Source organism: Pan troglodytes, chromosome 1 (assembly GCF_028858775.2).
Source record: "Pan troglodytes isolate AG18354 chromosome 1, NHGRI_mPanTro3-v2.0_pri, whole genome shotgun sequence".
NCBI lineage: Eukaryota > Metazoa > Chordata > Mammalia > Primates > Hominidae > Pan > Pan troglodytes.
The window spans coordinates 211,747,139-211,772,199 of NC_072398.2; the positions used below are offsets into that span (position 1 = coordinate 211,747,139).

General features: G+C 46.5%; 1 protein-coding gene and 1 long non-coding RNA gene across 6 annotated transcripts in view; one reads left to right on the top strand and one right to left on the bottom strand.

Annotated features, from left to right (window-relative positions):
• The window catches only part of CAPZB (capping actin protein of muscle Z-line subunit beta), a 146,761-nt gene that overhangs the window by 32,865 nt on the left and 88,835 nt on the right, over window positions 1–25,061 (top strand). The window lies entirely within an intron of this gene.
• Window positions 9,572–12,695, bottom strand: LOC129143450 (uncharacterized). Its single transcript, XR_008546897.2, has 3 exons — window positions 12,593–12,695; window positions 11,286–11,410; window positions 9,572–9,798 (listed from the first exon to the last, which is right to left on the bottom strand). It is a non-coding gene; the product is annotated as an uncharacterized LOC129143450 (long non-coding RNA).

A 25,061-nucleotide genomic window follows, 5' to 3' on the forward strand; every position in this document is an offset into this window, starting at 1 on the left:
TGGATTCCAATGAGATCACACTTGGGGTTTGTCCGAGCTTGAGTGGTCACCATCAGGCCCCACAGGATTTGGGCGTGCTGACTCTGCCTTCAGGGTGTGTACGTGGCAGTGGAAGGCCTGCCTTGGCACCAGGATAGCTCAGCCCACAACTCAGACCCTGCTCCTCTTTTTGGTGCTCAGGCTAATTTGAGAGTCATAGAATTGTTCCGGGAATGTTTATTCATTGGCTATGAGCCGACCACTGTGCCAGACTCGGGCAGTACAGAGGCGACCAAGAACAGCCTCTTCCTTTGCTCCCCTGGAGCCTATGTCCCAGTGGGGGCAATGATCAACAACTATGGAGTCATGGCATCTGGAGGGAGATGCTGCCCTAGAGCCGTTGCGGGGGAGCAGGCTTGAGCTGAGGGGGTGGCAGTCCAGGCAGAAGGAATAGTACATGCAGAAGCCTGGCAGGAAGGAGCTGAGTCGGGGGCAGGAGCAGGCTGGGACATGGGATCGAGAGGGATGGAGGGATGATCAGGTAAGAGGACTGCAGGGGGTGGGCAGTGAGGACTGGCCAGGTAAGTCTTGGAAAGCTTGCCCTGACCCAGATGTGCACAGAGGCTGGGTTGGGGCAGGTGTAGGGCAATCACTGTGGTCTCTTGGACAAAGTGGGGGAGGGTTGGTACTTGGGTGGAGAGAAATAATAAAATACTAATTACAATAATAAACAGTAAATTACAATAATAAACAGTAAAATTGCTTCATAGCATTATTATTGGCACATAATAAATGCTCAGTAAATGTTAGCTGTTATCTGCATGATAACTGCTAGGTTTCGGTGGGGCAAACCTAGTTCGGTTTCAGCTATGTTGAGGGTGAGGCACTTTAAAGTCATCAGAGAGGTGGAGGCCATAATAAATAGATTAGAGGACACATTATTGGCTGATATTTCCACACTGTCCATGTGGAAAGTGATCACCCCCTGGTCCTAGCCTTGTCTCTGAGTAGCCACATGTTTCTGGGGACCACTCCCCAGAGCCTCTGTCTCCCATCTGCAGGGTGGGGATGGTGGCGTCTCCCTCTCAGTTTTGTCTGAGGGTCAGATCACTAAGGTGGGACACTCGGTAGGCTCCTAGATGACACGTGCCTGTAGGGTGGTATTCATATTATCTTACCCATTACCGTCCTTTCCTCTGCATCCTTCTACCACATGCCGGTGGGGAGCAGGAATAAAGAGTACATCATATGTTGCCAATTTCGGGATTGTCCATTTCCACTCTGAAAGGCCTTTTGCATGCCATCTGTGTCAGTGATTTCCTTTTATCTGTTGTTTCCCTTCCCTGTTTCTGTTCTCTGCCTCTACCATTCCCCTTTTTGTCCCATGACTCCAGTCCCCAGACCCATGGTGGGTTCCCCTGGGGAACTTGTGTGGACCCTGGGCATTTCCAAGCAACTCAACTGCTGAGGTTGATGAGTTCTTGGACTAAGATATGGTTAAAGTCTTAATGCGAAATAGCAACAGCTGGTCCTGAGGAGAGGTGCAATAACAACCCCTTAACATGGCTGATTTGGCGCATATCAGTTTGCCCTGCAGTGTTGTGAGTAACAGTCAGTGATAATGTTTGCAATTCCATAATTCAGCACTCTTTCCTTGGCACCAGATGAGAGCAGTCCTTGCATGCAGGAATGAGTCATGTAATAGCAGAGATCATTCTTACAAATAATACACATCTCTTTCCATTATTCCAAAGACAAACATTGGTGGTGGTGTCACTGGGGTTTTTCATAACCTTTTGTGGGCTCCTGACTTGTCTTTTCCAAAACAAACGTGGTATATGTGTCTGCATTTTAGATACTTTTTCCCTCTTACTGCTTTATCCTTCTTCAGAAGTATAAATTTTGCAATACAAGCCTAACATCAACTGACCCTGCACAAGTGTGAAAAGATAGTTTTTCAGGTTTTTGCTTCCCTGGGGCCTTGTGCCCAGCTTCTCTTTTTTGGGATTCACCTGGTCTCTGGAACCAGGCTTCCAGCTCTGCCACTTATTACCTGTGTGATATTTGGTAAGCTCCTTAACCTCTCCCTACCTCAGTCCCCTCATCTATGAAGTAGGATTAATAACATAAGCTGTCTTACAGGCATGCTATGAAGATTGAGTTGACACATTTTACATGCCTAAAACAGTGCCTGACACACTCTTACAGGCTGAGTATCCCTAATGTGAAAATTTAAAACCCAGAATGCTCCAAAACCCAAAACTTTGTGAGCACTGACATGAGGCTCAAAGGAAATGTTCTTTGGGACATGGATTTTGGATTTTCTGATTTGGGATGCTCAACCAGTAAGTATAATGCAAGTATTTCAAAATTGGAAAAAATTCAAAATCCAAAACACTTCAGGTCCCCAGCATTTCAGATAAGGAGAACTAATACTCAGCCTGCATTATCACTATTTCTATGTATTACTACATTTTTTCTTTTTTTCTTTTCTTTTCTTTTTTTATTTTGGAGACAGGGTCTTGCTCTGTTGCCCAGGTTGGAGTGCAATGGTACAATTCCTGCTCACTGCAGCCCCCACCTCCTGGGCTCAAGCAGTCCTCCCACCTCAGCCTCCTCTGAGTAAGTGGGACTACTTACTCAGGTGCGCAACATCATGCCTGGCTAATTTTTTAATTATTTGTAGAGACAGAGTCTCCTTATGTTGCCCAGGCTGATCTCAAACTCCTGGGCTCAAATCAATTCTCCTGACTCAGCCCCTCAAAGTGCTGGGATTACAGGCGTGAGCTACTGTGCCCAGCCTACATTTTTTTCTTTCTCTTTCTCTCGCTCTCTTTCTTTCTTTCTGTCTCTCTTTCTTTTTTTTCTTTTTCTTTTTTTTTTGAGACAGACTCTTGCTCTGTCACCCAGGCTAGAGTGCAGTGGCATGATCTTGGCTCACTGCAACCTCTGCCTCTTAGGTTCAAGGTTTCTCATGCCTCAGCCTCTCAAGTAGATGGGACTGTAGGCACGCACCACGCCCAGCTAATTTTTGTGTTTTTAGTAGAGACAGAGTTTTGCTGTGTCAGCCAGGCTGGTCTCGAACTCCTGATCTCAAGTGATCTGCCCGTCTCAGCTTCCCAAAGTGCCGAGATTACAGGTGTGGGCCACAGCCCCCAGCCAGTCCAGCCTACGTTTTCTTTACGAACCTGGGTTTAGCTGTTTCGTACTGTTCCACTGAGTGGACATACCATGGTTCACCCTGAGACCTGCTGGTTCTTTCCTCACCTTAAGGATGCTAGTGGATGGCATGGAGACAAGGTCTGATTCACTGGCAAAATCTTCCCCGTTCCTCAGCTCCATGCCCGACTGTGACTCGCATCTCGCCAGGCCAGTGCATTTCCTCTTCTGGCTGTCATCAGAATTTTCAGGCGTCAAGACCCCACTTTGTTCCTGTTGTCCTGGTTCTGGCTTTGGGAAGCATGACCTTTCAGGCCTGCTCAGAGACACCTCAGTGCACTTTGTGCATTATCAGCCTTACAGAGACTCTACGGTCAGGAGTTTTTGTGGCAGTGGAACTGCTGGGGTTTCATCTGCAAATGAAAACCACCTGGCCAGCTGCTTGGGTCAGATGGAAACCAGATGGGAGAAGTCAGGAGCGGGCAGCGAGCAGCCTGGGGCAGCGTCCCCAGTCACGTCATGTTTCCACTTCCTCTTGCCCCCTCGCCTCCCCTGCCTGCAAAACGATTGTTATTAACCCATCACCTCCTCCAATGCCCAGGCAGTTCCAGGATACAGGGTTCTCTCGCCCAGGCCTTGGCCAGCCCAGAAGATGTGACCCAGAACCTAGAAAGGTGACACGCACTTTAGATCTGAGGGGGGAGGAGGAGCAACAGGTGGCCGTGGCCATCAGAGTTGAAATGTTAACTGCCAGGGTGAAGGGAGAAGTAAATAGCAAAGCTGATGGAATCCACAAGGCACAGTCTACCCCCAGGAAATGTGTTGGCTAGGTGACAACTTTTTGCCAAAGTAGGGAGGAAAGTTAGTCTGGTCACCAGGCAGCTTCTAATGTGAATCATCTGCAGTTGAATAAGAAAAAACCCCTACAGCATTTATCATGGGTAGGTGATGATGAAACACTGCATCTTTCTCTGGTCCACAGTGCCCCAACTGTAACCAGGTTTGTTTCTGCGGTTCAGAGAAGAAACAGCTTGTGAGTTTTTACCTCTGGGCTTTGTGGATTAAGGCGGTTGTCAGAGAGGGAAGTAATGTATTATTTTCCGTCTCTAAACACTCCTCAACTTGGGGCAACAAAAGTAGAAAAATATTAATCAAACGCTCTCCCGAAAGGGTGGAAGGGAGGAGGAAAGGAGATGTCCCATTCACAGTGGTTGACAGCCAGGAGTGGAGCTCTGCCACTTGGAAAAGGGAAAGTCCCTCATGGGTGGGCAGTGCCTGGAGAGAAGCGGGTATTTGGGATGTGCGCAGCGGCGCACCACCCTTCTTGCTTGGAGATATTTTGGCTTCCCATCCTATAGACTGTGGCCCCTTGATGCGCAGTTGGCTGATAGGTTGACTGGCTACTACTTAATTTTCCTCCGAAAGAAAAGCCCACCTGTGCCAGGCCTGAGAGGTGTCCTGAGCTCCACCCACTCCTGGTGGAGTGTTTTCACAGTTCCCTCGAGTAAGCCCTCCCTCCGCCCTCTTTTCTTCACACTGACGGAAGCTTATTAGAGTGCAGGGGAGTGAGGGTGTCATTAGAGAGCAACATTGAGCCTGTTCTAATTCTTAAACCTAAAATGAACTATGCTTTCACTACTGTTAGTTGCCGATTGCTTAGATGGTACCAGTGCATCAGAGAGGCCCAGCATTCTGGCAAGGCCACCGAGGCGGAGAGGAGCAGTGTGGCCTGCGAGCTGCTGGGGCTGGGTCGGATGGCGCCAGTGAGGCGTGCCCTCCTCCACCGGCTCCCAGGGTGCTGCTGTGCCGCCCTGGCCCTGATCTTAGGCTGGCATCCCCCAGGTGTATCTGTGCAACTCACCATTTCGCTGGATTGATGCATCCACAAAACACTCTTAGGAAGGCACAAAAAATAGATCTTGTGGTTTCAGCCTTCTATGATGATGCTGAGTTCCCTCAAAGATTAGGTCTGGGCCAGGTGCAGTGGCTCTCGCCTATAATCCCAGCACTTTAGGAGGCCGAGGTGGGCAGATCACCCGAGGTCAGGAGTTTGAGACCAGCCTGGCCAACATGGTGAAACCCCATCTCTACTAAAAATACCAAAAAAAAAAAAAAAAAAATTGGCTGGACGTAGTGGAGCGTGCCTGTAATCCCAGCTGCTCGGGAGGCTGAGACAGGAGAATCGCTTGAACAGAGTGAGACTCCATCTCAAAAAAAAAAAAAGATTAGGTCTGGTGCTGCCCAATGTCTCTGTCTAGGTCGAGTTTTAAATTCGTCAATATTTTTCTTTCCCACTTTAAAACAAAGCAACAACAACTACAAAATCCTTCTCTGCAGAAGGATGATAGAAGAAAGAGAGAGCTTGCACCCAGTGAGGGCTGGGATGGGCACACCTCCTGGGGGCCACCATAATCTTGAGTGTGGCAGGTATCATTTTTTGGGCAGTGGGGTGGTAATTTGAGAAAACATACTCAGTAATAGTATTTTTTGTTTGGAAAATAAAGTGAAGCCTAGTTTTGCACAGTACAAACCATAGAGGGTAAAATTGACAAAATCCAGTTGGCGTGATGGATCACGGATTTTTAGAGACTGAAATCGTGATAGAAAAAACTTGGAGTTCACTAAATACATATGAAAGGAGGGGAATAAATCAATCTTTCCACCTAAAGAAAAACACTGTTAACGTTTTTATATATCATTTCCAGGATTTGGGCATTTTTTTACTCACTTGATAGTAAATTTTTATATTCAGTTTTGCTAATTAAACATAAAACATTTTCCCACGTTTTTAACACTGTGCAATTGTAAGGGTTACACAGTAGATGATCACTTCCCTGTTGTTGGGGGAGATTATTTCCAGTTTTTTTTTGCCGTGGAGCAGTGGGTAGAGCAGTGGGCATCTTTGTTCATCAGCTTGAATGGTTTCATTAGGGTAGATTCCTAGGAGGGTATGAATATTTTAAACGCTTTTGACATTTACTTGCCCATTACTTTCTAAGAGAATTGCACCCATTTGTACCTTTTCAGGCTTCCAGATTGCCTTTCTAGACTCAGATCATTGTGCCTTTTGTGTAGTTCATAATCTTCCACTCACCTTTACTTCTTACATGGCTCACTGTCATATTACTCACTTTAAGTTTTGCCAATGGCTTTTCACCGTAATTGAGTACTTCTAGGGACTAACATGTTGTCAGGGGTGGTTTTCAAGTTTCTGTTGAAACAGAGAAAAATGGTCTCAGTTTTCCTGCACGCAGTGCATCCTGAACTTGGTAAAGTATTTGGACACCCCGGCCAGTGCTGTTTTCCTTTGGCCTGGCTTTAAAGCGAGCCTGGCAGTGCAGCCTGAGCCTCAGGAATGCATTTTCAGGGCTGGCGCTCTTCCTTCCTCCCGTGTAGACTGGAACTGACCTCGCTGACCCTGCCGCCCTCAGGTTATCTGTTGAGCCTCTCTGCTGAGGGCTGTTTGTCCAGGTGATGCCGAGAGGCCTCCAGCTTCCTCTGTTCCTGCTACAGGGTCTTACCATGTGCTCTTGAGGGCAGAGCATAAAGCCATGGACTGCCCTCCTGCACAGCCCAGCACTCCCTGCCTCTAGTGGTTGTTTTGTTCTTTTTTCAGCTGCTTTATTGAGGTCTGATTTACATATAAGATTCCCCAGCTTTAAGTGTACAGTGCGGTTTTGTACATTTTTAGGAAATTTACAGAGTTGTGCATCCATAACCACAATCCAATTTTGGAACATTTCCATCACCCCCAGAACACCCCCTGCATCCATTTGCAGTTATTCTTCATGCCCACTCCTGCCCCAGCTCACCATTCACTTTCTGTCTGGCCATTTCATGTGTATGGAATCATGCGGATTATTTTTTAGAGAAATTATTTGATTCTAAAAGTAATCCCTGTTGGAAAACATCTGGAAGAATGGGAACCAAGTTATTATTGGCAGTTACCTTTGGGGAGTCTCTAGGTGGTGAGATCACAGGGGGATGTTTCAATTTCTGTAATGCTTTGAATTTCCTACAGAGAGCCTATGTTACATTTATAATCAGAAGGAAAGGGCAAAGCAGGGAAAGTGCATGTTTTACTCTTGGAAAATGCCAAAATGTATAAAGAGAATTAAAAAAAAAAAAGTAACTCAAAATTCCCCCTCATGGATAAAACAACTTTTGCTTTTTTGGTGGGTTTTTGTTCGAGTCTTCTGAGCACATTTTTAAAATATGGCTCTGAAATTTGCATCCTGCTTTTTCCTATTGGGTCACATAAGTCTTATTCCCACTTGCTTAAAACACCTTTGCAAAATTCCTGTTAGTGATCGTACAGTGCTTCATCTTACAGTTGTACCTTAATTTACTCATGTTGGACATGAAGGCTGTTTTCACTTTTTGCTATCATAAAGCTGAAATGGATATCTTTGTGTCAAAGATCTCGTGGGTCAAAAAAATTTTAAAAAGGCCAGGCATGGTGGCTCACGCCTATAAACCCAGCACTTTGGGAGGCCGAGGCGGGCAGATCACTGGAGATTAGGAGTTCGATACCAGCCTGGCCAACGTGGTGAGACCCCGTCTCTACTAAAAATACAAAAATTAGCTGGGTGTGGTGGCAGGTGCCTGTAGTCCCAGCTGCTTGGGAGGCTGAGGCAAGAGAATCACTTGAACCTGGGAGGTGGAGGTTGCAGTGAGCCAGGATTGCGCCACTTCACTCCAGCCTGGGCAACAGAGTGAGATTCCATCTCAAAAATAAAAATAAAATACAAAAATTTTTTTCTTCCCAATTTGGAGCTATCTTACAAAATTGCTTTTTAGATCACCTCTCTGAATTTCAGCTACACGTTGTAATTGCTTACTTTGGCTGGAGGATTGGTTCCTTTGTGTCAGTTTGAGGCATGAGGTGGGGAGTGGCAGAACAGCCAGGCCAGGGCCTGGGAAGATGGCAGGGTCCTTAGAGCCAGTGTGCAGTTATGTTTATAATCTAGACGGGGGTAGGCACGCTGTTTTCTGTAAATAATCCCTTTGTGTTCATCATTAGTTTTCAGTAAAGGTTTGTTTGTTTATATGAGTAAGAAAATGTTTTCATTGTTTTAAGAGGGTTGGACCCTAGAGTGTTTTAATAAGATACAAGCCCAAGTTGTCACAGGGTGGGGAGGTGGCAGCTGGGTGTCTGAGACCTCAGGGCTGGGGGGGTGTTGCAGACTGACGGAGGGGCAAGCCCTGGGGCAATGTACACCTCAGGAGAGAGAGGGATTGAGGCCAGAGACACACCTGCCTCTTTCTATGGGAGACACTCCTGCTGAAGCTCTTCATTGATGAAAATCGGAATAGAATTTTTTTTTTTTCCTTGAGACGGAGTCTGGCTCTGTTGCCCTGGCTGGAGTACAGTGGCATTATCTCTGCTCCCTGCAACCTCCGCCTCCCAGGTTCAAGCAATTCTCCTGCCTCAGCCCCCTGAGTAGCTGGGATTACAGGCGTGCTCCGCCACGCCTGGCTAATTTTTGTATTTTTAGTAGAGACAGGGTTTCACCTGAATAGAGTTTTTTTTTAACCAGAGGGGATGTTTGGGGAACAAAGGGGCACTATGAACCCACCAGATATTTCATTCAGACTTTTGTGTGTGTGCACTCCCTGGGGAGAGAGCCCATAGCTTTCATCACAGAGTGCCCCAGAAGGCTTTGAGTCCCTCTTGGTGAGGAAAGCTGAGTCTGGGACATGCCTCACTCTGCGGCCACACACAGCATCTGCCAGGCAGCCTTGCCCAGGTGACCTGGCCTCTCTGTGCCTTGCTTTCCTTGTTTGTAAAGTACCTGACACAGTGCCTGGCACACCGGAGACACTCAGTATCACATCAAACCTGTTGTCTTTTTTTCTTTTTAAAACAACAACAACAACAATAACTTAAGCATACCCTGAGAGAAAGCTGTTGTTTTAATTTTGGCTCAGGGAGGTTTCCAAGGCAGCTGTGGACCAGAAACTGACGTCAACAGTCTGAGGTCTCCCTAAAGCCAGGCCGTAAGTCCAGTGGTGCTGCCGTGGCTATATTAATATTATACAGTGTCTTATTTTTAAAAAAGGAATGGATTTTTATCTTTTTTTTTTTTTTTGAGATAGGGTCTTTCTCTGTTGCCCAGGCTAGAGTACAGTGGTGTGATCATAGCTCACTGAAGCTTTGACCTCCCAGGCTCAGGTGATCCTTCTGCCTCAGCCTCCCGAGTAGCTGGGACTACAGGCACGCGCTACCATGCCTTGCTAATTTTTTTGTTTTTTTTTTTTTTTGTAGAGATGGGATCTCAGTATGTTGCCCAGGCTGGTCTCGGAACTCCTGGGCTCAAGCCATCCTCCCAGCTTGGCCTCACAAAGTGCTGTGATTACAGGCGTGAACTACCACTCCTGGCCAGGAATGGATTTTTAAAATCCTGTTATAAAAGTAAGAAAGGTCGTTGTAGAGAAGGATGTAATTATGATTTTAAGGTTTTTTTGTTGGGGGAAGGGTATGAAGTCAGTGATAGACATCTACGTGTTCACTCCTCTGGACGCTGATAGGATGGATGCAAGTAGCGAAGGCCTCCTTCAGCACCACTGGCGTAGAGGTCGTTTGCGCTGCACAGAGGAGGTGTATTTGTATAACGTGGAGTAGGCAGCCAAGCTGAAGGCAGGAGCAACGGAACTTTCCTAAAAACAAACCAGAGTTGGAGATTCTAGAGAGCCTGCGGCATCTTTACAGGAAGCCAGGGAAGGAAAAGCTGTCCAAGCCAAAGGGTTTTTTGGTGATTTTTGAGGACCCTGTATTTTTCAGTCCTTCAGAGCAGCTGGGCTGCTACAAAGCTGCATTTAGGGTTTCCTTTGGCCCCCTGCCCCGGGAGGGCTTTCCTGGACCGAGTGCGAGTGTGAGTGTGAGAAAATTGCCTAATGTCCAGTAAACATTCGACTCACACTGGCCTTAAAGCTTGCAAGAGCCTAGGAGTAGGTGGCAACCAGGCCTTACCGTAAGGGAACTTTAAGTTAGTGTTGCCTGATTTAAATTCAGAGAACTTTTTGTTACAGAGAATTTCAAGCACGTGATATAATGAGCCCCCAATTATCTGTCGCCCAACTTCAGCAGTTATCCTCCGTGCCCAGCGTTGTTTCAGCTGCTCCTGCTCACTCCACACCCCCCCCCCCCACTCCCCAGCTCTAATCAGTTTGAATCAGATCCTCTGGTGTAATTGTCATGAGCAGTCTGGGTCTCTCCATTCTGAAAGCCAAATTCTAACAGTGTACCCGATGTAAACAACAGGACTAAGCACTGACTTTTGTTTTTTGAAAATTGTCAGTTAAAAATTTATGAGCCTTTTTTTTAGGATTACAGTAATAATGTAGGCTCATTGAAACTGGAAATCACAAACAGGGTTTAAAGATGACAGAGCCCTTCATCTTTCAGCATTTGGAGCTATCACTGATGCTTTTTAAGGGCTGTGGATACCTCTCCTGTGCTTTTTTTTTTTTTTTTCTTTTTGAGACAGAGTCTTGCTCTGTCGCCCAGGCTGGAGTGCAGTGGCACAATCTCAGCTCACTGCAACCTCCGCCTCCCCGGTTCAAGCAATTCTCCTGCTTCAGCCTCCCAAGTAGCTGGGATTACAAGGCATCCACCACCACGCCCAGCTAATTTTTGTACTTTTGGTAGAGATGGGGTTTTGCCATGTTTGCCAGGCTGGTCTCGAACTCCTGACCTCGGGTGATCTGCCCGCCTCGGCCTCCCAAAGTGCTGGGATTATAGGCATGAGCCACTGCGCCCGGCCTCTCCTGAGCTTTTGAGCCGCTTGGTGCTGCTGTTTTTTTTTTCTCTGTCTGCCTTCTACGCTGGGGACCCCACCCAGCATCACTTGGGAAAGATGTGATGTGATGCTTCTTCAGTTCCGTAGTTCTGAGTGTACTGGAGCCACCCTGGGTGTATGTTGTTATGCAAAAAAAGGGGTGAACATGCCCTGCTGTGTATACTAGGTAGGTACTCAGTAAATGAAGCTGAATGAATGTGCTATACCTCACTCCCCTGAGGCCAATAAGGTTTTCTCTTTCTTCCTCTGAAACACTTTAAAACTCCTCTTTCCCTGTGCTGGGCTGGGCAACAAAGCCGAGTCCCAGATAAAATGCAGTGTTCCTGAGTACACCCTTATACTTACTTTATTTCCAAGAAATGTCCCCAAGGAAACGGACTCCTGTTGTGCTCAGGCCAGCAGTGTGCCACGTGTCCCCATCCTCTGACTGCAGGGAGAGTACAGACCCAAGGCTGTAGCTGGGTCATAAGCTGCATGGGCAGGAATGCAGGGTGAGCTAACTGGGATTCACGTGTTTTCAGCCTTGCTTACGTTTATATGATGTATATTTTCAAATTTCGTGGACTTTCTGCATAAGGTTTTAGCAGCTATAACTGGTTTTTTTTGTTTTTTGGTTTTTTTTTTTTTGAGATGGAGTCTCACTCTGTCGCCCAGGCTGGAGTCCACGATCTCAGCTCACGGCAAGCTCCGCCTCCCGGGTTCACGCCATTCTCCTGCCTCAGTCTCCTGAGTAGCTGGGACCACAGGCACCCGCCACCACCCCTGGCTAATTTTTTGTGTTTTTAGTAGAGACGGGGTTTCACCATGTTAGCTAAGGTGGTCTCGATCTCCTGACTTCGTGATCTGCCCGCCTCGGCCTCCCAAAGTGCTGGGATTACAGGCGTGAGCCACCGCGCCCGGCCTAGCAGCTATAACTTTTTTAAAACATGGCTTTTACTGTAATAGTCTGTCTTCAGGATGAACTGGAGTAAGTCAGTAGCGTTGGGTGCACGGATGCCTATCCAGACACTCTGCCCAGGGGACCTCAGCTTGGATGTCTGCCCAAGTCGCTTCCCCCCACACTGGTCATAGGAGCACAAACCAAACACCTAGCAACATCACAGCACCGTGCTTTGAATCTAGTGGTTGCCATTCAAAACGGTTGGCCTTAGGCTGGTCTGGAGTTCACCTTTTCACGGTGAGGAAAAGTTTGGACTGAGCTGTGAGGGTTGGATTTCAGGGGAAATGCTTAATCTGCATAAGAGAGATTAAATAAAAATAAAAAATTGTTTTTACATCATCTCTTCCAGTATCTATTTCTCACATATTCATTACAAAGGTGTATTTTATGGGCCGGGTGCACGGCTCACACCTGTAATCCCAGCACTTTGGAAGGCTGAGACAGGTGGATCGCTTGAGCCCAGGAGTTCAAGACCAGCCCGGGTAACATGGTGAAACCCCGTCTCTCCAAAAAGTACAAAAATTAACCAGACATGGTGGTATGCAAGCAAGACCCTGCTTCAGAAAAACAAAAAGAAAAGAAAAACAAAGGTATTTTGTATTAAATATTTCCTGAATGGTTCTGCCTTGAAGTGCTTTCTAAGCAGGTTATTAGATTTGCAGTAATATATGTATTTTATGTCAGCTGTAGGGAAAACCGGTAGCACCCCCACCTGGCCACACTGTGGTCCTGTCCCGCTCTCTTCATGTCTGGGCAGATGATGTGGATGGCAGCCAGAGAGACTGCTGAGGTTCTGGATGTTAGGGCCTTGATTCCTGCAAAAAGAAAAAGCACAAACAAAACCAAAACAGAATACTTGCAGGGGTTGCTCTCACGGGAATAAGAGGTGGTTTCTGAAATTGTTGGCGCCTATTAAGCACCCAGTGATCCAGTGGCATGAACCCCTGGGGACAGCCGAGGGCGAGTGGTCTCGGAAGCGTGCCATGTGCAGGACACAGCAGAGCTGGGAGTGTCAGCCGGGAGGGAAGCTGCTTGGAGGGAGGCTGAGATGGCTCACTTCAGGTGTCAGGGATGCCATGTGGCAGAGAACTTGCACATCCTTGAGGTGGTTCTGGACAGAGGACTCTCTGTGCTGGAGGCTGCAGTGTAAGGCAGAGCTGCCAAACAGCCAGCACCACGTGACACAGGCTGACCGGGGACACAGTGCATTTTCCCTATAGTCAAGATCACGCAGGGGTCAAAACACCTAGTGCTTTAGGGATTTCATACGGGGGAAGTGGGACTCCAAGGCCACTGATACTGAGATCCCGTGGTTCTTCAAGAACAAAAGACCTTTAATTCAAAGACTTTACTATTAATAATTGATACCATATTTTCCCATATGAGTACAAATGTACATGGGTATGTTCTACAGGAAGGAGGTTATAGTTGTCTAAGATGGTTTTAAAACTTTATTCCTGTAAATATAGAACATTTACAAGAGTGGGACAGTCTTGTGCTTTATCTCACCTTTCTGAGATGGGAGTTTTGGGGATAACTTCCAAGAGACGTGTTGCTTCCTGTCCCTCAGATGGGCCAGCCCAAGCCGGGAGGCTTCTTGGCCACAGGCAGCTCTCACCCAGGATGTGCCACCATGCTTCATACCTCCTGAACGCTTGTAGCCATGGGTGGAGCTCTGTGATGTTTACAACATGTAAGAATGAATCCCAACTGATGAGGGAATCTGGTTTCCATCATTGATTGGAAACGGGTTCCTATCCCTTTCCCTTGCTCTGGATTTAATCTTCCTTTGAGAATGATCTAAGCCCTTTCCTCTATCAGAGGACAGAAGGGAAACCAGGACAAAGGGAGGGAGCGACCGTTCCTAATGATCTCTGAGCCACCCAGTGCCCGCCGGCCCCGGTGGGGAGTCACGCACAGCACCTGTGTCCTTGCCTTCGTTGCACCCCTCCCTGTGTTGGAGAGCTGAGATCCTGACGTGGGTACCTCCTGTGGCCTCGTGTGTCCTCTGCTGAGTCTCACTGGGAAGCAGCACAAGAAATGGATGAGGCGGAGCAGACCTGGCCTTGGAATCTGGCCCCACGCTTAAGCGAGGATGGTCTTCGTGGCCTTTCTGAGCTTGGCTTCCTCTGAGTGGCGGGAAGCCTCATTGGTCATTTGAGCTTGGCTTCCTCTGAGTGGCGGGAAGCCTCATTGGTCATTTTTCAGAGCCCCTTCGTCCACTCCTCGGCACTAAGACACTTGAGAAAGGCTCCTCTCTTCACTCAGCATGCTATGGGGTTACTTAAGTTTATTTCCTAATTGAATTTTCTCATTAAAACCTGCTTTCCCAGATCTGTTTGGCAGCAGGACAGTTTCGAGGTGGTAGAAGAGAGGCCCAGCTTCCTCTGTATTTCCTTTCCCTGACTTTCTGGAGGCATTATTGAAGCACGCTAAGCCGCACGTAGCTGAAGTGCACAACTGGATGGCTTGTGTTTGTTTCAGTGATAACACACAACATCTGCCTCCCTGCTCTCCCCAGCCTCCCGTCTCTGATCGCGCACTCCCTAGTTTTCCAGCCTCTTCTTAAGCAGCGATTCCAGCTGGCAGCGCTGTGACAAGTGTTTCCGTAAGCATTCCCACGATCCTCTAAGTGAGGAGCATGACCTCGGAACCATGTGCCCGGTCCCCTCCCCTGACGTAGGAGGTGGTGGGAGGTAAGAACAATACTTGGATGGATGGATTCCTCGTCTGGGGCACTGCCGGAAAGCTGAGCATTCGTAGGCCATCCAAACATGATCGTTCTCCAGGGATTCGAGGGTTAGAAGGGGGAAGCGAATTGATTTCCACCTTCTTGTTAGAGGAAGGAGCCTAGGAAAACAACCCCCTCTGCTTTTCCGAGCTCTCCTACCGAGCCTTCTATTAGTTTTGGTCACAGAACTTATGAGCTAAGTATTTAAAAATTGGCAAATGAAAGCAAAGATGTTTTCTCTTTGTGTCTTGAAGTTCTTCCACTGGTGAGTTTTGAGGCTCGCTTTGCTGGGGTCCCTGGTAAACAGCTTATTCGGTTTCCCTGGGCTGGCGGGAGCAAGGGGAGGTGTGTTCCTAGCTTTGGAATACTAGAAGGGTGTCTTGCTGTGACAGTACCTGGAATGAGTCTCGTGCCCATGGTGTTCTGTTCCTGATTGCTTTTCCAGTTTCCCATCAAGTCTTTAAGACTGTGGAAGGTACACAGGCTTTCGAGGCTGGCGGACTTAGCATTCTGTATTGACAAGACCTGAAGACAGGAAGCAATTGATGATACCATTTATCTGCTTTATTGGAAGTTAACAGCAACCCACTCAAACACTTATTTGGGAAGATGTGTCTCCTGGGACTCAGCGGTGTGTGGCCTTGCCTGTGATTTTCGTTTGTAGGTGAGGAATGTACTGACTGGATGTTGTTAGGGTTATGATATCCCAGTCTTCGAGCTGGTCAGCACCTTCTCAAATTTCTCCTTCTCCCACTCTCAGACACAGGCTGTGAGGACTTGTGACATTTCATATATTCATGGAAGGCCTTCCTAGCTTACGGTTCCTTATTGCAAGACTGTTTGTTTTTAATGAAAGCTCTCAGTCAGCAGATTTATTTGTCTGGATGAGAAACCTTTTTATCTGTCATGAAACAGGAAAACACCTTTCTGAGAAACTGAGCATTTGGCTTCCTAAAGAATCATTATATCAGCCATCCCTGGGCTTCCACTTTGTAGAGGTATGTGCTGAAACTTGCTCAGCTTAGATCACTGAGCCTAATCCAGCCCTCCTTGGCTCAGACAACTGAACCATCCAGGCTCCACAGGTCCCAAGGTCTTCCTGGTGTCTGCAGTCCCAGCCACACTGTGGGTACACAGAGTCCAGCACTGTTTTCTAGAGGTTGGCAGAAGGCCAGCGAGGCCTTTGTTGTGAAATTGTTAGATTATATGCTTTTACTTTCTTGTTTCTTCCTCTTTTCTGTTGACTTAACGTGTAGAATTTATGGAGCAGTGACTGTGTCCCAGGTATGTGCCAGATGCTGAATGAGGATTACCCCCACATAATCCTTAAAATAACAGTATAATGTATGTATAGCAGTTGTCCCTCCTTAGCTATGGGGGATATACTCCAAGACCCCCATTGGATGCCTGAAACCACAGATAATATCGAACCCTATATGCTTTGCATTGAGGTGTGACAGCAAAACTAGCACAGATTTCTTTTCCTTCAAAATTTTAGATAGAAGACTCATTCTTACCATAGATCTTAGTCTCCACATATAGTTTTTCCCTTCCTTTATTAAATTGAGAAATTGCACTTAAAGAAGCCCTTTTGTCTTCACTTCGGCATATCTGAATTGCTGGCATCACTACTCTTGTGTTTTAGGGCCATTATGAAGCAAAATAAGGGTAACTTGAACGCAAGCACTGTGACACCATGACAGTGGATCTGAGAACCGAGCCGGCTCCTGAGTGACTAACGGGTACATAGCTTGTACAGTGTGGATACGCGGGACAAAAAGATGATTCATGTCCCAGGCAGGACGGAGTGGGAAGGCATGAGATTTCATCACGCAGAACGGCGTGAAATTTAAAACTTCCAAATTGTTTGTGGAATTTTCCACTTAGTATTTTCAGACCATGGTTGACCACAGGTAACTGAAACTGCCAAAAAACAAAACTGCAGATAAGGGGTGACTACTGTGTTACTACCCTCATTTATAGATGGGGGAACTCGAGGCTCAGAAGAGTTTAGTGACTTGTCCAAGGTCACACAGCTGGGACCCGGTGGAGTCAGGATTTGAATGCAGACAATCTTGCTTTCAAACCTGTATCCTTAACTAGAGAGCGGTGCTGCCTTCCTCACTTGTGACTCAACTGTGCAAAAGTAGGTGCTAAATAACCCGCTCCTCTTCTTTTGTAGACTTTAAAACAAAGAGATGGCAGTGGTTCTTAGCACAGGTGGCCCAGCTGCTGGGCTCTGTGGAGTATTGAGTAGGCACGCAGGTTCTGGGGTCAGATGCACCTGCCTTTGAACCCCAGCTCTGCCATCCATTTAAATGTGTAAGCTCACCACTCTCTCCGTACCTCAGTTTCTGCATCTGAGACTGATACTGGCACTTAACTCCTTGGTTCATTTTTAAGATTACATGAGATATTGGCATATAAAGCACTTAGAAGAATGGCTTAATAAGTTTTAGCTATTACTATTATCGCTGTGTTTTAAGCCCTAAGTCAGCGCCTGCTGTGCACTACCTGCTTAGTGAAAGTTGTTAGTAGCAGTTGGTGGTTGTGCTGTGTTTGGCAGAGCCTGCTTTAGGTGGTGGTGAGAGTCAGTAATACTGTCCAGGGCTGGGCTTAGTTCCTAGTTATCAAAAAGCTATTTTGGAACTGGAACTTGTTGCTTCCCTTTCTTTAATTCTTTTTGCTCATGGAAGGATGTTAAGCTCCTTCCTCAGCCAGCTTTCTTCTTGAGACATAACACTCAGCGTTTGATTGGGGATGGAAAGAAAGAAGGTTTTGAGCTTGCGAAATATGTCTTGTTGGCAAGATGTTCACCAGCTCTCAGGAAACTTGTCTGTTGATGGAGGAATAATGTTTCCACTAGTAAAGATCATTTTGGCTTACCCAAAAGAACCAAAAAGGAGCGGCCTTGACTGATTTGATTTTCAGGCCCCATGTTCCGTGGCTACCCACTCTCATGCCTTTAGGGAATGTTAACTTACATAAGTGAGAGTGTGCATGTGTATGTTTAATTCCATATTATAATGAGTGTGGTTTTTTTTTTTTTCCTTTGAGACAGAAAGGAAAAAAAAAACTTTTTGACTGACTTGATTATCAGGCCCCTTGTTCTGTGGCTACCCACTCTCCTGCCTTTTGGGTGTTTTGTCCCCCAGGCTGGAGTGCAGTGGCACAATCGTGGCTCACTGCAGCCACGACCTCCCAGGCTCAATCTGTCCTCCCACCTCAGCCTCCCAAATAGCTGGGACTACAGGCATGCCCAGTGAATTTTTGTATTTTTTGTAGAGACGGGGTTTTACCGTGTTGCCCAAGCTGGTTTGAACTCCTAGGCTCAAGTGATCCTCCCATTTCGGCCTCCCAAAGTGCTGGGGTTCCAGGCATGAGCCACTGCGTTGGCTAGAAACATTATAATCTTATGTTTTCTGGAATGAAGTTCTGTATAAGAGGATGGTGATAATACCTGTTTTGTATTTTTTTAACCCTTAAAAAAAAAAAAAAAAAAAAGGCTTACTCTGTTGGTCAGGTTGGTCTCAAACTCCTGGCCTCAAGCTGTCCTCTTGCCTCAGCTTCCCAAAGTGCTAGGATTATAGATGTGAGCCACCATGCCCAGCCAATGCCTGTGTTTTTGTTTTTTTTTTTTTTTATTTAATTGAATATTTGTCGTTTTAGGAACTATGCTAGTTTCTTTACACATATTTTGTGATATTGTTCTCAAAATAACCCTGTAAGATAGGTTTGATTATTATTGCCGCTAAACAGATGAAGGAATCGAGGCTCAGAGAGGTGAAGGAATTATTCAGACCTTAATTGCTAGGAAATGGCGAGTATGGGCTTTGAACTCTTGTCTGTCTTACTTCCAAGGTCTTTCTGCCAGCTGCAGACCTGCAAGGCCTCTGTGTTTGGTCTGGAAAATCGAAGCCCAAAGGATGTCATGTTTCAGGCATCTCCCTGCCCAGTGGGTCCTGACATTAATTGGAAGAGGGCAGCGTTATGACAGGTCTTGGGTTAAGTTTGCAAAGGTATCATGGGTGGGTAGAGTGTTGCATTGTACATTTCTGTCACTAAAATATGTTTAAAACTTTGGTGATCTATTTAGGGGAGCCAGAGGGCCAGTTGTTGCAGAATTCTGTTGTGCTCTGCAGTGCTGGGCCCATGGTTGTCAGTGTAGAGCGTGGTGCTGTAATAGAGAGTTACCCTTGAGCTGGATGGGGAAGGCCGACAGGGACAAATAGAGATTTGATAGAGTCTTCCATATTGAGTCACACACAGGCATCTGAAATTGGAGCCCAAGAGCCCAGGGAAGAAATAGCCCAAGTGGTTTGTTGGATCAATAAGCACTGTGTTCTTTTCCTCAAGCTTCCTTTTGGACATAAGTCAAAAAAGCAGCACCACCCCCTTCTAGATAAAATATTTGGATTGATGGAGCCTTCGTTTTTTGCAGATCCTTTAAACCTTTCTGCTTTCCCATCCAGACGTGCCCATTTGTGCTGTTTGCAGGTTGGACCGAAGCTTCTCCCCGATCTTTGGAAGCCATGTGCAGGGTTTTGTTGGAGTAAACCTGTGTCCAAATATTATAGATTTCATCTAGGCCATTTTATAAATCTGTTTGGTTTATGTGAATTGGCTGCTTCTGCTATGAAAAAAGGAGTTTACTTTTCTTAGCCTTCGTCAGTGAACACGTGGTCGACATTTTTCTGAATTGTTTTTTCTTTTAACTGTTATTTGGAAGACAGGAGCACCCTGCTTTACTCAGCTTCCACTTTTGTGAAAGGCTTCTTGAATTTCTCGTGCCATCGAGGGGGAAATGGACAACATGTACGGCATCCCTTGAAGACGTCTCAGGATTGCCCATAATTATGTGTCTAACTGCCAGTTGACAAAGTGGAGGGATTAGTCGCTTGTTACATGAAACCAGCCAGGATCATGTGGAGGCAGCAGCTGTAGACATCTGTGAAACATTAATGATCAGACACAAGGTGATGGCGCCTTGCAGATCTTCTCAAGGGGTCCAGGAAACCGTCAACCAGAGAAACTGTGTGGGAGAGGCTTTCTTGTTTTCAACAAATCCACCTGCCAGGGATAGTGTTGGTGAGAATACAGTCTGTAATCCACGGTGACAGATTTCAGAATTTGGTAGTAGATGGCATTGTCCATAATTTGTTCATCCCGGGAGAAGAGACTCATTGCCCCTATCTGATTTTGTGAGCTTGCAAGTTGTTCCCTACAAGTCGTTAGAAATCAATTTTATTTCATTGGGAGTGTTTAACATTCTTTGGAGAATGTTTGGGCATGGGAGGGGACCTGTGTTATGTCCTTCTGTGTCATTCAGTGCTCTGGGGCAAGTCACCTTACCCTTCAGGGCCTCATTTTACTTATCTGTGAAACTGGGGTACCCAAGAGCCACCTCCTGCAGCTGTTGCGAGGCTCTCCTGAAACCCACAGGGTGCAGCGCCTGGCCCATGCCGGGCCACCCTTAGCAGTTGTTAGTTTCCTTCCCTTTTGCGTTTGAAATTGGTTTGCCTTTTGGATACCTAGTATTCTTAATAAAGATCAATTCACTTAAAAATAAAAATAAAATTATCTGGACAATATATAAGTATTCTTTTTTTCAAATTTTTTTTGAGAGAGGGTCTCACCTTGTCACCCAGGCTGGAGTGCGGTGGTGCTATCTCAGCTCACTGCAAACTCGGCCACCTAGGTTCAAGTGATTCTCATACCTCAGCCTCCTGGGTAGCTGGGACTACAGGCATACACCACCACACCTGGCTAATTTTTGTATTTTGGATGGAGGTGGGGTTTTGCCATGTTCTCCAGGCTAGTCTTGAACTCCCGGCTTCAATGATCTGCCTACCTCGACCTCCCAAAGTGCTGGGATTACAAATGTGAGCCAGTGTGCCCAGTCTGGACAATATATAAATATTCTTAATACTGCCATTGTTAATGCTAATAATGTAGAATTTTATTCAAAAGAGTCAAAGAGTATTTTCTTTTCTTTTTTCTTTTTTTTTTTTTTTTGAGACAGGATCTCATTCTGTTATGCAGACTGGGCAGCCTCAACCTCAGGTGATCTTTCCGCCCCAGCCTCCCGAGTAGCTGGGACTACAGGCATGCACCACCACACCTGGCTAATTTAAAAAGTTTTTTGTAGAGACGGGGTCTCGCTGTGTTTCCCAGGCTGGTCTTGAACTACTGGGGTCAAGTGATCTGCCTACCTCTGCCTTCCAAAGTGCTAGGATTACAGGTGTAAACCACTGCTCGCAGCCCGAAGTAGTATTTTCTTGGATAAAATCAACTCTATTCTTTTTTTTTTTTTTTTGAGACGGAGTCTCACTCTGTCACCCTGGCTGGTGTGCAGTGGTGCAATCTCGGCTCACTGCAAGCTCTGCCTCCTGGGTTCACGCCATTCTCCTGCCTCAGCCTCCCGAGTAGCTGGGACTGCAGGCTCCCGCCACCATGCCCAGCTGATTTTTTGTATTTTTAGTAGAGACGGGGTTTCACCGTGTTAGCCAGGATGGTCTTGATCTCCTGACCTCGGCCAGATGGTCTTGATCTCCTGATCTCCACCCACCTTGGCCTCACAAAGTGCTGGGATTACAGGCATGAGCCACTGTGCCCGGCCCAAAATCAACTCTATTCTTAAATTTTGACTGATGATTAAACTACAGGTTTCTTATCCGAAATGCTTGGGACCAGAAGCATTTTGGATTTGAGACTTCTTTGGATTCTTTTCAGATTTTGAATATTTGCAGAACTTTCTGGTCAGCCATTCCTAATCCGAAAGTCTGATATGCTCATTGGAGCCTCATGTCTGCGCTCAAAAAGTTTGGGATTTGGATTTTTGGGTTAGGGCTGTTCAACCTGTATAAGCAGAAGCGCTAAACTGTGTACTAAAGAGATTTGTTTTCTGGTCATGTTTCATTTGCCATTATGTGATGTCTCATTTGTTATGGGTCAGTCCAGGCCTCAATTTTCCACCGTTTATATGGTTTCTAGGGTCCCCTTTAGTGTAACATCCCTGTTGATTCTGTGTTTTAAAGTTGGACAGGTGGAGGGGTAGGCACACCCAAGAGAAAATGCTCCAGCTCACTCAGTTGGCCAGCAGAGCCAAGCACAGTGCCTGAGAAACGTGGCGGAGAGCCATCCTGAGCAATGAGTTTGTTGGTTGTCGTGTGACCCAGGGTTTTTCTGTGCATCAGGTTAGCCCATTTGCTTTGTATATGTTGTAAAAAGCAGGCAGTGATTGCCTTTAGGTAGAGCTGCTTGGAAGCTTCAGTGCACGGCTCAGGGATCAGCAAGCTCTCTGAGGTGCGGGTGCAGGTGCGGGTGCGGGTGGGCGGCCGCCAGCTGTGTGCTGGGAGTGACTAGAGTTGGTGGGTGCAGGGGTAAGAGATATATGCCTTAAAGGGGAAATAGAAGAGCAGCAGAATAAACCCCTGCATACTCTTCCTTGCTGGGCAGCGACTCTGCTTTGCCAATTAAAATGTGCTTGTACAGCCACCCTCCTCTGGCACTCTGGATGGCTAACTCCTTTTGGAGAATTTTTGTCACTTCGCCAGGTTCACCAGGTAAGCTTTGATCTCTGCAAAGGAACTGTTCTGTGTTCAGCAATTAGAGGTTTTGGAGTGTAAACAGTGAATTGGTTATCCAAAAAAACTACAGCGGAAGTATAGCTCCGACTCCTGAGTATGACTCATTTCGGATATTTCACTTCCTGGAGGGATGTGTAAGGGAAAAATCAACTGATGGCTGTTGTAGAGTTTGACACAGAGCCTGTGTGTAGTGTGTAGGTTGCTAAGTTTTCCTCTGGAATAAATATGCCAGGGAGAGGCGCGTGGAAATTTTCCTTGCCGGGGAGGGTGTCAGGGTAGTTTGGGGACTCTGCTAGTGCTACCACAGTTGTCTGGTTTCAGTGGCCTCAGATGGGGTTGGGAGCACCGGTAAATAGGGAGAAGGTTCAAATAGATGAGATGGTGGAAATATTTCTTGATGCTGTCCTGGGCTGGGGAAATGGAGCAGAGGGCTTCAGAAAGCAAGCTGCATGAGGGAGTTACTAGAGGGCAGGAAAACAAAGGGAAGGTGATCTTCCATGGACACATGTGGAATTCCTTCAGCTCTCACTGTCCCTGCCTCTCTTCTCCTTGTGGCTTTAGGGAAGCCATGTGCTCCATCGTACTCAGGGCAGGGGCGGTTGTGTGGAGTGAGTGCTGTGCAAGCCTGCCCTCCTTTGTGGGTGCTTAATGACTTGGAAACTGACATAACACTCCGCCTACCTTTCTAGAGACTCCTGGCAGCCTGAATGGAAAACCTGTGTCAAGTGAGGGAAAAATCCAGGCAGAAAGGACCCTCTAGCACCTAAAAAATGTTATGTAAAAGTCCTGGCAGATAAGCCATGTGCTTTACTCTCTGGGAGAGTTCCTACCCTTTATGGAGGATGCTCTGTGGGCGGTGCCCTTATGGCCCAGACGTGGTACCTCATTCCCAGTGGCCCGTGAGGTAGACAGTACCGTCGGGCCCAGGTTTTAAAGAAGACTAAGGTTCCAAGGGATGAGGTGGTGACTTGCTTATGCAGGTTGTATGGGAAAGTAGGAATTATTAGTATATCGTATCTCTGCCTTTAGAGTCTTGAACTTCTTCAAGAAAAGGAAGAAGTAATCTTCATATAGTGTCAGGGTACTTACAAACTATTTGTGGGCTGTGACTCTGGACCCCAAGTTATCAACCTGATTTATTCCTTCTCTCAGAGTTTCTTTTTTTTTGTTTGAAATGAGAGCAGATTTCTAATTTTCTGGGTTCTCAACCTCATAGCAGATTAGAAGCAACATATTAGTTGAGGAAGTGTAACTGACAGCCTGGCAGAAGAAGCAGATAAATGTAAAAAGCAGACACACGGTGCCATTCCAAGAGTGGCTACTCATACACTGTCCTTAGGCTAATGAGAAATGGTTTAGCTGTGTTCATTGCATTGTCCTGTGATCATTTGCATTGTGTAAAAATGTAGAGCAGGTAATACATTTTAGAGAGATTGCTGTCTTCTAGAATTTTTTTAAAAAGTTGATACCTTGAAGACCTGGACAAATCACTGGGAGGACCAGTCCTCGAAAATAATGGGGTAGCTGGGATGCTGGGCGTTGAATGTAGGAGGATGGTGTAGTTCTTTCCTGCTTTTTTTTTCTGGCTGTCCTCTACCTTAGGTCACAGCTCCTTGAGGGTGAGAATCTCATCTCACTGTTCGGTTGTGTCTGCCAGTCACTTACACAGTCCCTGGATGAAAGACTCACAGGGGAGAAGGGCTTGGGGCAGAGCCAGGCCTCAAAACACGAAGAAGATCCGGGTTTAGGTGCGGATTTTGCCTCTATCTGTGCAACCTGGCAAAACTTGCGCTGGACCTCATTATGCATCGTCAAATGAAGGAGCAGGACTCAGATGAAATTGAGATGTCAGTCCAGATCTAATTTCTGTGATCCCAACAGAATTTTTTTAAAGGAGAGACTTGTTTATAGAAGAAAAAAGAGAGAGACACATAAAGCAGTTATGTTTTCACGGTAATCCAAATGACCTTAACATAGCCACTGAATTGTTCACTTTAAAATGGCTAATTTTTCTTTTTCTTTTTTTTTTGGCAGGTGGGGGGAGGGTGTGGGGACAGTCTCACTCTGTCACCCAGGCTGGAGTGCAGTGGCATGATCTCAGCTCACTGCAACCTTCGCCTTCCAGTTTCAAGTGATTCTCCTGCCTCAGCCTCCCGTGTAGCTGGGATTACAGGCATCTGCCACCATGCCCTGCTAATTTTTGTATTTTTAGTAGAGGTGGGGTTTCACCATATTGGCAATGCTGGTCTTGAACTCCTGACCTCAAGTGATCCACCCGCCTCCACCTCCCAAAGTGCTGGGATTACAGGCGTGAGCCACTATGTCCAGCCCTAAAATGGTTACATTTTATTCCTCAAATGAGATAGGAGTTTATTTCTCATATAACAACAGGTCACCCATTCTGGCTGGTGGGTCATCCACAGAGCCAGCCTCTTCCTTCATGTTGCCCTGCCATCTCCCAGGGTTTTGTGTTTGTCTGTATGGTCAGAGTAGGACTAGAATGGTTACTTTTATGTTGCATGGTTTTTAAAAAACAAAACAAACAAAAAAACCTCAATTTAAAAAGATGACATTGACTTGGCTATGATGGTAGACAGCAGACCCCAAAAGGTTGAAGAAGGCTTGGTCCGCCAAGTGGACTTCTGCCGTGGCTGTGATTCCCTTGACAGCGAGGGTATTGGATTTTCCCATGGGAACAGAAAGTCATCCAAGGAGTATTCGTGTGTTTGTGTTTGAGGCATCTCCCTCCTGCACAGCTATCGTCACATCCCAGAGGACACTCAGGCAGTGGAGGAAGCACTTTTCTTTTTATTAATCCAAAATGTGCAGTTTTCCAGAGTGACCTAAAGATGAGTGGTCAG